Source organism: Caretta caretta, chromosome 1 (assembly GCF_965140235.1).
Source record: "Caretta caretta isolate rCarCar2 chromosome 1, rCarCar1.hap1, whole genome shotgun sequence".
Lineage (NCBI taxonomy): Eukaryota > Metazoa > Chordata > Testudines > Cheloniidae > Caretta > Caretta caretta.
In genome coordinates, this window is record NC_134206.1 from 307,419,469 (window position 1) to 307,435,315 (window position 15,847).

Consider the following 15,847-nt stretch of genomic DNA (forward strand, 5'->3'; position numbering starts at 1 on the left):
CACAACCTGATTCATCCCCAAGGTAGGTCCATGCTGTGCACTGAATGACACAGGGGTCCTGTGGAAAATGTAATTAAATTTTGTATTATAAGGCATTATGAACAAGGGAACTGAATTAAGATTGCATGGTCAATCTTAACTTTGGCATTTATACTTTTTGGTGGTTGGTTTTGAAACTTTAATGTTCTTTTCACATAGTTTAGAGACACAATTAAAATTTCCTATGTTTAAAAAAACTGGAAAAATTGAAAAACAAACAAACATTCCATCCTGTGGATGGATTATCATCAGATATACAGCACAGTCCTCTATCTCTTGAGCTAAAGGAGTGACCAGTAACAGTAGTAGGTTGGCATTCTTTATATGAACCAGTTCCAGTGGTGGATGAGACACTTTGCCAAAAAGTTTCACAGATAATTGCTAGATGGCAAAAGAATATTGAAACTCGGGAATGCAGGTTCTATAGGGAAGTGTACTCAGTGGTTACAGACCCTTCTGCTCTTGCATCTCCCAGCTTTCCATATCCCCTTCTTCTCCTATTCCCCACCCCTTTCCCTAGCTCCTGCCTTATCTCTCCCCTTTTGCTTTCCTCCAGGGTTACTCCCTGCTCAGTGCTTAAAGGTTACAATGGGTTGCAGATCCAGGAAATAACACTTATAAAAAGGGAAGTGGGTCACTGAGGGGGTGCACATTTTAAATACCACTTGGGAGAAAACCCCCTTTGATTGGCTACTTTCCCCACTTGCCCACAGGAAAAGCAGCAAGTCAGGATTGCTGCAGGAAGCAGGCAGAGTTCTCTCCCTCCCCTCTCAGGAGAGGGCACCATTGTTACAGGATGGCAGAGGAGGCAGCAGAAAGAGCACAGTAGCTCAGGGCTGCTCTGCTCCCCCCTCTCCTTCTGTGCGGGTGCAGTGTGTTGGCACCTCTGTTCCTTTCCCCTTTGTCTCTCCTTATTGTCAGCACCTGGCTGGGGAGAGCAGGGTGAAGAACCCCAGTGGTTTCAGGAGGCGCAGAGGTGAGGCTGGGTTAGGGAAGGTGGGCGGCAAAATTGATGTGGGAGCAGCCTTGATGGAGTGCTGTGGAGCGGCAGAACTGATGTGGGAGCAGAACTGATGTCTAGGTTGGAGTGGGGAGAACAGATGTGGGGACAGAATTGTTGGGGCTAGGGCAATATTGACTTGGCGGGTGAGGGACAGATTAATTGCTGAATAGGAGGACAGGTATATATTGGGGTGATGATAGCCCCTCCCCCCCACTTTTTTCAGGCCAGTTTAATTAGTGTCCCCATCCCTTGCTCCTCACCACCCGCCGTTCTTCACCCCTCTGCATTCAAATCCTCTGCATTCAAATCAGGCTGTTTCCTCCTTCCCCTCCCTGCTCCCTGGGTGCCAGCAGGAGGAGCATTGAGAGCAGGGGGGAGAGAGTTTTTCTGTGCTGTCACTTCCTGTGCCTGGTGACACAGTCACCTCAGGCTTCCAGGAAGAGCAATTGCAGGGAAATACATCTCAGCGTATGCAGTCCAAGGATGGAGAGTACTCAACTGGTCTTTGGGGATAGCACATGCACTGTCCAGTAAACCCACAGGAGCTCTGGGGGAATGGAGAATGCTCAGTGAGGAAGGAATCTTTGGACAATTTAGCTGCTCAGATCTAACAAGTCTCTGCTTTTTCCCCAAATTTTTCCCAAACCGTGTGCTCTGAAGTGTCCAGCCCTCTCCTGGAACACTTGAAATAAGAATTGTTCGCTCCTTTAAAAGACAAAAGCACATCATAGCTTATTAATTTAACTAAGGCAGATACACCCTTCCCTTCAAACACAACAGTGAATTGGTTTATAGTAAAAATAAAACAAATTTATTAACAATAGGTCATAGGTTAAGTGATGCCAAGTAAAAGAAATAAAAGTAGAGATGGTTACAAGTAAATAAAAGTGAAAACACGCATCTGAAAGTCTGAAACTTACTGTAGCAAGATACAAGCTTTGTTCAATGTGGTTTCTCTCATCAATCTTCCTTCTTCCCAGGGATGGCTGTCTTTCCCTCAGTCAGGACCTTCCACAGAAGTACAAGAGGCTGCATGTTAAGGCATACGTTTTATGACAATATTAATCACCAATTTGTCATGGGCTTTCATGAACACCTCACTTGATAAACTTTTTATAGTAGAGTAATATTGTAGACAATCAGTTGATTCAATTGCTTATCACTAAGGCTGCGAGTCTGTCAGAGAGGTCACAGAAGTCACAGATTCTGTGATTTTCCATTACCTCTGTGACATCTGCAGCAGCAGCAGTTTGGGGGTGTGGGAGGGGGCTTGGGGCTAAGGGCAGGGTGATGGGGGGTGTGGAGCAGTGCTTACCTTGGGGTGGGGGGCTCCCCAGCTCCCACTGGCATGGCCCTGCAGCTCCTTGGCAGAGGGGCCGGGGGCTCTGGGCGCTGCCTGTGCCTGCAGGCCCTGCCCCTGCAGCTCCCATTGGCTGTGGTTCCCAGTCAACGGGAGCTGTGCAGCCAGCACTTGTGGCAGGAGCAGTGAATGGAGCCCCCTGGCCCCTCCGCCACTTAGGAGCTGCAGGGACACATGGAGCCAGGTAGGGAGCCTCCAAAACCTGCCTAACACCCTCCTCCTCCCCCCGCACCAGCAGGGGTCCCGGGCCACCTCCCTCAGCACTCACGGTGCCCCGGACCGCCCCCCCTCAGAGTACCCACTGCTCCCCTCCCAAGTTTTAGTTAGGGGTATGTAGTAAAAGTCATGGACAGGTCATGGGCTGTGAATTTTTGTTTATTTCCTGTGATCTGTCCATGACTTTTACTAAAAATACCCATGACTAAAACGTAGCCTTACTTATCACTTGAGGTTCAGACCTCCTGTCTTTATAGCCAAAGCAAAGGTTCTCCCCCCTCACCCCTCGGAAGTTGTCTCCTCCCCCTCTTGTTAGATTGATAGCTTTGTTTACCTAATATGTTAATAGACTGTCATTGTCTCTGCCTGATGACTAAGCTGGTCAGAGAAGCAAATATACATTCCTTTGTCTAGGGCAGACCTGTTTACCAATTCCCCCTGACATGCCTGGCTTAAACACATTTTAGTCATCATTACAGCATATATTCATAACTCTTAATACACATTGCATACATCCTTCATGCAAGAGTATTAGTGATCAGTCAAGTGTATTAGTTTTCTAGTGACATATTACATGACACCTTTTAGATATAGATTATAACCATAGTGAGCTGGGGTACAGTGAAATGGTAGGCCAGCTGAAACTTATTACCTGATCCATTGAGCCCCTTGCCTTCTAGCACTGGAATGCTCTAGGGGTCGCAGCCACCTGTAATGTTGATGATTTGTAACATTTATGTAATAACTGTACAATGCAACTATTAACACCCACTACGCCCACCGTCCAAGATTTACCATATAGTCAGTCAGAATGAGGAGACTAGTGAAAGATATTGAGATGAATGAAATGACTTTCAGAATTTGAGGAGATATGATGTAATATTGGCTGCTGAAGAAATAATGCAAAATATGAACCAAAATACCTTGTTTCTAACAAATTTAGAGACAAAGGAATTTTCTCCCTTCCATTTCCACAGTTTATTTCATGAGCATATCAGAAATGCAATACTTTAGGCACTGGTGTATATAAACTTTTTGTTGATAGATAAGACTGGCAAAGTATTTGCATATCCACCCTTGTTCTCACATGGATTAGGAAGAAGTATAGAAAATATATTGATATTTGTCAACATATCTTACATAAGAACAGCCATACTGGGTCAGATCAATGGTCCATCTAGCCCAGTATCCTGTCTTCTGACCGTGGTCAATGCCAGGTGCTTCAGAGGGAATAAACAGAACAGATAATCATCAAGTGATCCATCCCCTGTCACCCATTCTCAGCTTCTGGCAAACAGAGGTTAGAGACACTTCAGAGCATAGTTTTGCATCCCTGCCCATCCTGGCTAATAACCAGTGATGGACCTATCCTCCATGAACTTATCTAGTTCTTTTTTGAACCCTGTTATCGTCTTGGCCTTCACAACACCCTCTGGGAAGGAATCCCACAGGCTGACTATGCATTGTGTGAAGAAATACTTCCTTTCGTTTGTTTTAAACCTGCTGCCTATTAATTTCATTTGGTGACCCCTAGCTCTTGTGTTATGTGAAGGAGTAAATAACACTTCCTTATTTACTTTCTCCACACCAGTCATGATTTTATAGACCTCTATCATATCCCCCCTTAGTTGTCTCTTTTCCAAGCTGAAAAGTCCCAGTTTTATTAATCTCTCCTCATATGGAAGCCGTTCCATACCCCTAATCATTTTTGTTGCCCTTTTCTGAACCTTTTCCAATTCCAATATATCTTTTTTGAGATGGGGCAACCACATCTGCACGCTGTATTCAAGGCGTGGGCGTACCATGGATTTATATAGAGGCAATATGATATTTTCTGTCTTATTATCTATCCCGTTCCTAATGATTCCCAACATTCTGTTAAGCTTTTTTGACGGCTGCTGCACATCGAGTGGATGTTTTCAGAGAATTATCCATAGTGAGTCCAAGATCTCTTTCTTGAGTGGTAACAGATAAGTTAGACCGCATTTTATATGTATAGTTTGGATTATGTTTTCCAACGTGCATTACTTTGTATTTATCAACATTGTTTTTTTTTCAATTTTTCAATTTTTTTTAAACATAGATGTTTCAGTTTTATACATATGAAGAAGTTATTTGATTGTTGTTATGGACTATATCATCATCTCCGTTTATGATCTGATTAATATGGTAATATTATTGTGTCATAGACTAAACTGAAGAGCTTGAATTATGTTTTCGATGATGATATGCTGCTTTAATCTGGTACACATAACTGAGTTGACTTTATCAGAATTACCAAGTAACACATAATTTGTATGGAAGAAGTATATGTAGGTGTTGCTTTTATTTAGACATCTGCTGATAATTAATGATTTATTATGATTCTGAACCGGAAACCAGAAGCCTGTCATTTTTCTAGACACACTGTGCTCAATTCTCATCTCATGTAGGCCAGTGTACATATGGAATAACTCCACCGCAGTCAATTGAGCTACTCCAAATTTATTGCAATCTGTGTAAAATATGGCCAAATATGTATAGAGTGGATGAGAGATCTTACCAGCCATAATGAAGGCCACAGTCTGAAACCTTGGTTTTATTTGTTGTGCTGCTTGAGTAAAGAAGATTTAAGCATGAGTGTTTTGAGAGATTTAGTTTGGTTTGGCAAGCACAGAGATGATTATGTCTGATCCTCTTCAGTGTCCCAGGCTGTGGCCATGCCTAGAAAGACTTTTAAAATCTCGTCGAAAAGCCAGTGCAGAAACACACATGTTAGACAATTCAAGAAATCCTTTCATGTCAACTATTTTGCACTGAAGCAGTTTCTTTTCTTTGCTCAGTCTCTTACCCTGAAATGAATATGCTGGTTTTGGACTGCAGCCTTGTCTGTAATCAGAACACTTAGGGGTGAGCAAAGCAGTTATATACTGGGTGATGGATACAGGAGTAGTGATCACCAGCATTATTGACTTAGAAAAGTGGATCAATATAGTGAGGTGGATCATCTCCTTTGAGTGGGTCACTGACATTAATTAAAAATTGATTAAATTTTAGGACATACCATGTAGGAAACTGAATGGGCTAATTTTGCTAAATTAATTCAAGCATTCTAGGATGGAGCTGGAGAATATTTGGACCTTGGTAAAAACTTTCACTGGAGGATAATTTATGATCATTTAAAGTAAAACAACAGCTTTAAGGAGGGGGAATCATATAGAAGTCATGCCAGGGACTAGCAGGCTGAAGCAAACAAAGTGACAGGCCCAAACGAACCAAGGGCCGTACAATGAGTCCTCTTTAAGAGACAAAACAAAACCAAACCTCCCCAACAGGACATGTCTGTTCCATTCCTTCTGATGTCAGCACTGACCCTCCCCTGAGGTTTTGTTTTATGGCCTTAATGCAAGTAATGGGGTTTGGCCTGTTTCAGGGGTCTGGAGTTAGCATGGCTCCTCCACAGGGATTTTTGCAACACAGTTCTTACCCTCCTCTCCACCCAACTCCCAGATTAAAAGAGTACATCAGAGGAAACAAAGGCCATGGTTTCACAGCTCTTGTAGCTCCCTGAAAATCTCTCCCTTTTCTGAGGGAAAGGAGCTTCTTAAATCCCTTCCCAAGCTCTGAACTTCCTGCAGCACTGGGAAATACAAACCCATGAGTGCTGAGGGAAGAGGGGAGATCCAGAGCCCTCTGCACTTGGAGCTCTGATTTCACAACCCGAGTGGGGACAGCAGTCTGAGACTTCCTCACAAACCCCAAAAGACCCCCCGAGACCTCTTCTGCCACCTCAGTGACTGTGACAGAAACATTGAAATGGGAAGGTGCTGGCCCTGGAGATTATCTTTATTAGCCTTAAGAGGCTGGTACATCCCATTACAGTGAAATTTTCTAATTTAATCTCGACTTTGGACCTGCTGCTTCAAAATAGACTGAATATGGTAATATGAATGTTGTTGTATGAGAAAGTGTGTAGAGTGGCCACCAGTAGGGATGGTTTAAAAGATTCCCTCTGTACCTTCACCCAAATCTGGAAATGCACACAAACCAACATTATTTTTAAGGTTCTAAAATATTTGTATGAGCTTTTTTTCACTTGGGGACCAGACCTAGCAGCTGGGAGTTCAGCAGTTTTGAAAATCTTGGTCACGGTAATTTCATTTGAGTTTTCACACTTCTGGAAAGATGCAGCATGTGTGTGTGTGTGTGTGTGTATATATATATATATATATATAAGTGTGCACTTAGAGTATTAAGTATGCACTTTTCAATGCATGTCTGTAGGTATCAATCAGCCTTAAGGATTTAAAGTGGCTTAAGTTCCTAGAAAGGTGCGTGTCAAATGTGTGTGATTAGCCGTTTTAAATGCTTAGACTGCCCTACATAGTTAAGGTGGTTTTAAAGGTTATGTCATCTGAAGGCTTTGAAGTGGCACCATGCCATATCCCAAAGTATTTAATGCTATGGATAGGTTGGGAGGGGTATTTTCTTTGATCTCTGACATTAGCCATGTTTTTGTGAGTGTTTCTGCTGGTGTACCCTCAGCACTAGTGTGACACACTTTTGCTGATAGACATGAGCTGCATTTGTTAGCCTTTGAACTGCCCTTTTCTTACAATTAAAGGCTCAATACACTGAAGTGTTGAGCACTCTCAGCTGCCATTGGAGTGTTCGGTATCTTGTAGTATCAAGGGGAGCAAATAGAGTTATAGTTATTGATAAAGGCAGCATGATCCCTATCAGCTTAAGAACATAACCTTAATTGCTGCTTGCAAGTGTAGCCACTGCCTGCCTCTCCCACACAGTTATGGGAAGGAACTTGTGAGTGAAATTCTTTGGCCCATGTTATTCAGGATGTCGGATTAAATGGCATAACTAGATCATCATAATTAGGTCAGACTAGATGGTCAAAACTACACTGATTTCATTGAGGTCAGAATTTCACCCTATGAATCTATGAATTCCAGGTACATGATTGCCATAAAAACCATAGCATTTACCAGGATCTACTGCAAAGTGGTATCTGTGATACCTAATTCCTATTTTAAGTAGAGGAAAATACTATGATATAACAAATGGTAAATGCTGATTTTAAGGTTAAGATAATAGATTTCTAGTAATATAAAAAATTATAAGATACTATTTATCACTTAACTGAAGCTGTCTAAAATAGTTCAAATTCTACTCTCCAACACTCAGAAAAGTAAAAAAGTTCACTGAATGCTATCTAAGTCCACCATTAGTGTCTTTAATGTTAGGCATGCTGAAAGTTGTTTTATCCAGGTCGCTACAACAAGTGATTGCCCTTTTTGCACTTGTTGAAAATGTGTGTTTGTCCAGCAGAAGATTGTATTTCTAAAGAGTTTTCTTGTAGCATCTACTACCAAGGGGTGTGTGTGTGTGTATATAAATAAAATCTGCCTAGGATATAAGGAGTCATATAAGGAGTCTTCATTAATGATCTGAAGGATGGTGTGGATTGCACCCTCAGCAAGTTTGCAGATGATATTAAACTGGGGGTGGGGGAGGTAAATACACTGAAGGGTAGAGATAGGATACAGAGGGACCTAGACAAATTAGAGGTTTGGGCCAAAAGAAATCTGATGAGGTTCAGCAAGGACAAGTGCAGAGTCCTGTACTTAGGAAAAAAGAATCCTACGCACCGCTACAGACTAGGGACCAAATGGCTAGGCAGCAGTTCTGCAGAAAAGGACCTAGGGGTTACAGTGGACAAGAAGCTGGATATGAGTCAACAGTGTGCTGTTGCTGCCAAGAAGGCCAATGGCATTTTGGGGTGTATAAGTAGGGCCATTGCAAGCAGATCGAGAGACGTGATCGTTCCCCTCTATTCGACATTGGTAAGGCCTCATCTGGAGTACTGTGTCCAGTTTTGGGCCCCACACTGCAAGAAGGATGTGAAAAAATTGGAAAGAGTCCAGCGGAAGGCAACAAAAACGATTAGGGGACTGGAACACATGACTTATGAGGAGGGGCTGAGGGAACTTGGATTGTTTAGTCTGTGGAAGAGAAGAATGAGGGGGGATTTGATAGCTGCTTTCAACTACCTGAAAGGGGTTCCAAAGAGGATGGATCTAGACTGTTCTCAGTGGTAGCAGATGACGGAACAAGGAGTAATGGTCTCAAGTTGCAGTGGGGGAGGTTTAGGCTGGATTTTAGGGAAAACTTTTTCACTAGGAGGCTGGTGAAGCACTAGAATGCATTACCTAGAGAAGTGGTGGAATCTCCTTCCTTTGAGGTTTTTAAGGTCAGGCTTGACAAAGCCCTGGCTGGGATGATTTAGTTGGGGATTGGTCCTGCTTTGAGCAGGGGGTTGGACTAGATGACCTCCTGAGGTCCCTTCCAACCCTGACATTCTATGATTCTATGATCACAAAAAGATGCATAACGGATGAGCCCTATGGCTTCCACCATGGTGGTTCTGTTAAGATGATCCCCAGTCTTCTGTTAAGAGGATCCCCAGTCTCCTAGAGCTTGTGTGCATCTTCATTCTTACACTCCTCTGTCCGTTTTCTTAAACTTCTGCAGATGGGGATTGTGGAGATCATTTATTTGTGCTGTTCCATGTCTCCAGAACTTCCTAGCCTTTTGTGAGCCAGTACGTTATTTCCTCTCTTTTAAATTTCAGTGTAAAATCTTCCTCTCTTTTCTATCATTTAACTGACTTTCTCTGAAAAGTACTTGGTATGCTGTGGATAAAGCATAGTCTAATGTATTTGGGAGGAAGGGATGTTGAGGGTAGTGATAAATGACTCTGCTTTCATGCTTTGTAATGTTACTAATCATTGGTGGAAAAAACACTTCATTGTTATAAATTATTTTCTGTTATTCTATTTGTCGCTCTTGTATGAAGGTGCGATTCAAAAATATTAAACATACATCTGGTACAATTTGGTTTCCCCTGGTTTTATGCAATATATCCCTTTAAAATTTATTTTTATTCTTTAAAAGTGTGAATTTTTCGCACTGATCCACAAGACAGTGTCTAGACTATGGCATTTTTGTAATTATATTTTTAAAAGGGCACAGATCAAACTCTGAAAGGTTTGAACAGCCTTTTTAAGCCTCCAGGTTAGCTAAGAAAGGACATAATGGCTGAAAGTTCAAAGACAGTTCTACAGAGGTCTCAAATACAATGACTTTATTCCTCTGTTGTATAGTTTGAGATTGTAATTGTTAACCTTGAGCCACACACACAATACAATACAATACCCTATACATAAATACACCTCTACCCTGATATAACGCGACCTGATATAACATGAATTTGGATATAACGCGGTAAAGCAGTGCTCCAGGGGGCGGGGCTGCGTGCTCCGGTGAATCAAAGCAAGTTCAATATAATGCGGTTTCACCTATAACGCGGTAAGATTTTTTGGCTCCTGAGGACAGAGTTATATCAGGGTAGAGGTGTATAATGTTACATGATCGGACTTGGCAATAGCCAGGAAATGGAGAAATGAAGCTGAAATTCCACATTTAATCCATCCCATAATCTCCCTCCTAAATACTGGGGTCTTTAAAGTGGTGGTTGACTTTCTCAGTACCAATAAGGCAGGGCAGGTGACAGGAGACTGTCATTTCAGATACCATTGCTAGTAACAGCATTACTAGGAGCTGGGATGGATGGAATTTCAAGTTTTCTTTTAAGGTAACTGCATTTTTTTTCAGTTTAAGACAAAACCTTAAAATTATTTTAGCATTCATGAATATGCTTAATTGAACACAGTGCTCTAAATGTGTTTTTGTTTGTTTGTTTCATTGGGAGCATATACATATAAACAACAAATAATAATGGAATATAGTTCATTATAAAATATATATATATACATGTACATCGATGGTGCAGATAGAGGCTTATGAGAATAAATCCGTCAACACCAAGTTATATACAAGATCATTTATCCACTTCCATGTTCCCCTGAGTCCCAAGGACTAGATGTAGGGCACATACTGTAACTTAAAACTGATTTCTGCATGAATAATGTATCATTGCTAATTGATGTATGGGGATAATATCATCACAGGGAGAAAATTGGACACAAAATCTACGGCTGCATTCCTTGAGAACATTTAAAAATTATATCTAAATGTAGAAAAATTGATGAGTGAAATATTCTGAGGGAAGGCTGTCCGCCTTCCATAAACCACCCTTGTAGAGATAAAACTCGTTCTTTATCCAATAAATCAAGAGGGGATTTCCATGCACAGAAAAGCATTTTTTTATGAATCAACACCCTAGCACATCCATCACAGAAATCACTGAACCTACACCCTGCAATATGACTTGGGGTGAGTCCGGAAATGTGACTCTAAAGCATAATGAGAAGACATGCAGTAATTTAAGATTTGTTTCCAGAATTCTTCTCAGTTTGTAGTCCTAAAGTACTAATTATATATTTAAGATATTTTAAAATAAGTATTAATTATCTGGTAGTGGTAATATTTACATATAGTTACAGTATAGCTAATGAACATCCTAATAAAAACCTATTTCACTTTCTACACATGCATACAAATCAAGTGTCCCCAAACATCCAAATCAAATATAACATGGATTAATTACATTATCCAATCCTAATTTTATCACTAGAAGATGATTTTGACTAGTTTAAATTCAAAAGAAAATCCCAAATTAGCTACTGTTACTACATTATGTATATGTTTATACCATAAAATGGCCCATCTTAACATTTTAGTTTAGACATATTGGGCCTCATACCTCGGTGGAGCTGGGCCCATTTACACCATCTGAGGATCCAACCCATTCTGTTGTGCTAAGGAACTGAGGGTGTTACATAGAAATTGTTAGCTTGCCCTGATCAGTGTTCAAGAAGCTGCATTGACTTTAATAAGAGCTTTTTGGTTGCTAGAGATACATAAGGGGAAGACTCCTTGTTAAAGCTTGATGCATGTTTTACGGGAGTCTAGTCAATACCTTGGTAGAAGAGGTAACAGTACTTCTGTTTTTTCCCTGGAGGTGAGGTGGTGCAGTGGTTGCCAGTAAAGAAGAAGCATTTATCTTGTCATAGCATGAATCTTTTAAAAGGGAGATTAGGGAAGAGAGTTGAAAAATAGTAAACTGGATAATTTGATAAATGGAGATATGTGATATCACTTAAAAATAAATCTTCTGATTTAGGGCTAGACCTGTGTCTGTTAGTCACAGCCCAGAGTAAGCATGTAAGCAACAGGGAGCCACGCTGGCCAGGGGCAGGGGAGTATTCTGCCTCTGTGACCATGCTGTACAGAGGGAACTTGGCCAATATTACATCCCTTTATGGTCTTCAGCCCACTGCCCCTTGGAAACTGCTCCCACCCTGTAGTTGGCATGAGGGAGGAGGGGACAGGACCTCCTTACTGCCCCTCAGACCAATACAGAATTTGGCCTTTGGTGAGCAGGACTGGTTTTAGAGGTGGGTGAACAGGGAGATAGTTCTGGACATCAACTTCTGGGGAGGTGCCACACTGCTGTGCCGCGTGGCCTTTTTTTTCCTGTCTTCTCTGGTGATTGGTTGTCTGTTTGTATTGCTCGGCCGCTGAGAGGGTGGAGGGGCGCTGAAAATGTTTTCAACCCTGGCTGGCAAAACACCTAGAGCCGGCCCTGCTAGTGAGCATCTAGCAGTATTGTATTTCAACCTGTAGCAAGGTTTCTATTCCATGCTGTTCATTAAAGGCACACTTTAATTGCTGACCTATGTTTATAATGTTTCCATCAGGGTGGTTTTACTTTCTGGCATTCATACTGTGACTGAAAAGAATTTAAAATAAAAGAGCAATAACCTGCAACTTACTGTGAAACTCACATAATAAGTGAACACGTTATCTAGCAAAGCATGTTCTCTGGTTTGTTTGCAGTGAACCTTGGAGTAAGTTGAGTGGCTAATTGTACAGGTTTTTATTTTTGTAGCTGCTGCATAAATTGATTTCATGATCACTGTTTTGCACTTCTTCACCTAAGGCCTTTCCTTGAGGGAATGTGTGTTAACACTGTCAATTTGTAGGTCTAGCAGTCCAGACAGTGCCCTTTACTGTGTTGCTGTATGATGCAAGGTTTTCTCACTGCAACAGAACCTAATTTAAAAAAAAAAATCAATGATTGATGTCAACAAGAAGTAAAGTGAACCACAACAAGGAGAATGTTACTGGACATAGTACATCTATAATTGGCTGCAACTCTTCATTTTGTTCACTAACAAAGAGACAGCTAGTCTAATAACCATTATTCAGTCTCAGGGAACTGGGGTGATCACTCTTAATTCTTCAGAAGGGTATGTTTTTAGTAACATGCTCTGTGTGAGCTTTACGTCATTATTTACTCAGGGCTAGATTCTGCCATCCTTACTCCAGTTGAGTAGTACCTTATGCAGTGAAATACCCAGTTGTAAGTTAGGGAGACGGTTTCCGGCCCTCGCATTTTACTAGTTATATTTCTTTGTGGCAGACAGGAAAAACGTAAAAGATTTCTGTGGCAGGTGACTGAGGAGAATTGTAACTGCACCTTACATCACTCAGGTTTTTAGACCATAGCCTTTATTGACAGTAGCCACTTCCTTCTAGCACCTTACAGGGCAGGAATGATAAATTATAACTCCTTTCACACTTGACTACATACTGACTGTTACTTCAGTCCTCACTCTACCTTTTCTGACGTGAGTTTCCTTATCTCTGGAGGAGCTGTGTATTAATTCCCCACTAACAGCCACTTAAACCAATCCAGGCTGTTTTAAGTAATGCAAAAGCTATTAAAAATAACAAGAAAATCACAAATAAAATAAACTTGATGTGGAACTTGAACTTGAACACAACTAGACTAAACACTGCAGAAAGCCGCCTTAGGACCATATGCGTAAAGGCTCTAGATGTGGACTCTCAATGCCCTCACTCTTTTGTATAATGGAAGGATTGATCTGTTTTTCATCACAGTGCTGCTTCATTCTATCTGTATCCAGGTCCATCATTGCTAGGACAAGGTGAGATAAAGTTATTGTTCTTGTTCTGCACAAATTAAAGTCTCGCCCAAATTAATGATATTTGCAAATTACTGTGCACTTTTCAAACTTGAACTTTAAAAAGTTATTAGTATCAAAATGAGTGACGTCCACTCTGAATTTAACAACTGCAACTACATCCTTCTGAGGTTTACCCACAATCAGAATACAGTGTCAGTCTTTAGTATATATTTTAAACACTGAAAAATGGAATCCCCTTTTGTATTAAAATGTCTATCCCCCTTTATGGGAATCTATTATTAATTCATACAATTTTAGAAGTGTCTTTCTTTCTAATGTGCAGTAGCTATCAGGTGTAATAATGAAAAATCATGTGCAGTTCTAACCTTTCCATCAATTTTAAAAAAGATTTTAAAAGTACCCACTGTAAATATTACTTTTGAAAAATCCCAACACTGAATTTCATTATATATATATATTTTACCCTGTCTGTAACTGGTAGAAGCAGTTAAAAATCACAAAGGGGATGAGAAACAAGTCCGGTAGAATCTAATCTGAATCCTTGACTGAAAACACTGATTATCTGAAATTGGACCTGAAATTTTTTTTTCTGATGAGCAACAGTTGTATTGAGAACTCTTTTGTACATCAAGACCCCCACTTATCCAGATAAACCAAGGCCTCTTGCTCAATTTGGAAAAATGTAATCAGTAATCAAACAAGGAGATTTATGCAATCTGCCCAGTTTTGTTCTTGTTTTCCTCAGGATCAACTCCTGATGTTGAAACTGTAGGAGTTTTACTACCATAGCTCAGAGTTTATTACCCTCTATGGATTACCCCTCATAAATCCAATGAGCTCATTAAATACCTGTATCTGTGATTGTGACTCTCTAACCAAAAGTTCATGTGATCACAGTTGTACAAATATCAACAAACAAAACACTGCCCTCTTCACCTTCTGTTTAATCCTCAAACCATAGCAAGGACAGTGCAGTACAGAGGGCCAGAACAGTGCCAGTTTACCACTTCACTCCCACTTAATCCTCAAATTTTTAGGTAGTTTATACGTGGCCCTCTACACAGGGGTGAATTTCATCCTGTGAGCTTGGCACTTCTGTTTGTCTATTAGCAGCCTTTTGCTGAACAGAGTTAATTCCCTGTTCCACATGTTCCAGACTTTTTCATACTCTTTCACCATTTTGCTTATGGACTGGTATATTTTTGCTTGTATTGCCGATTTGGGAGTTTATAATTAGTTGTCTCTTTCCAGTTCCTTTAATTATATTTTCAAAGGAGGATTGATTCATTTCCTCAGATTTTTCAGACATGGTTTATAGTTTTTACTGTGTTTTCCCATTTGTAGTTTGGGCTTACTTCACATCATCTCAGTAGTATTTCTATTCTTAGGCCCCTATGGAGAAAAATGTTAACATTCATCTGCAAATTTCTGATGTTTATTTATAATTAACTTAGTTTGGTTTCCCAACAAGTGTATAATGGGCATCAGTGTCTTAGTACTTTGTATCATACATTTAATATATTACAAATTACTGGTACAGAACCTTCCTGTAGAACTCCTGAGAGCCTCTCCATCAACTGGAGTTTGAGCCTTGGCTCCAGATAAACGTCACTCAGTGCAGAACTAGGGGGCAGAGGGATGCAAAGGTGGATGGACATCATCTTTACATCCCCCAACCCTGGAGCTGGAAGTGGGCCCGTTCAGTTCTGGTACACATTCAAGCATCTTCAGAGCTGCTCTACCTTATACTTGGCTTCCATCGCCCCGCAAGAAACCCTTTCAGGAGATGGGGATCAATGGAACTCAAGGATACACCTATCATACCCTGTACTTTGGGGAGCAATGGGACTAAAAAGGGCTGGCTTTAGGCTAGTTAGAGAGCCTACCATGCTGAGGCTTTGCACCAGCACAAGACAACCACAGTGAGGGCACAAATCCCTTAATATTACAATTTTTAGAATATCACTTTGACATTAAAAAAATGACACCACTTTAATTGGTTCATTTTCTAACTGAGCAATAAAATAGAGAAATTAATTTGCACTGAAGTTCCTAAGAGATGTGGAGTCAGATGGCAAGCAGAATAAAGGATGTTATTTATTTATCAAATTCAGTTGGCTGGTAGACAGTTGGTACTACACACAGCAGAATTTGGCCAGCATTCTGACAATCTCTGATCTTCCTAAAGGACTGATTCATCAGACCAGTCCACTTCAGTCACAATTTAGCACCCACTAAAATAAAGCCTGAGCCTCTTTC

At 40.9% G+C, this 15,847-nt stretch overlaps 1 protein-coding gene across 4 annotated transcripts in view; it reads left to right on the forward strand.

Annotated features, from left to right (window-relative positions):
• Positions 1-15,847, forward strand: part of ST7 (suppression of tumorigenicity 7) — a 234,648-nt gene that overhangs the window by 159,540 nt on the left and 59,261 nt on the right. The gene's annotated exons all lie outside the window — the stretch shown is intronic.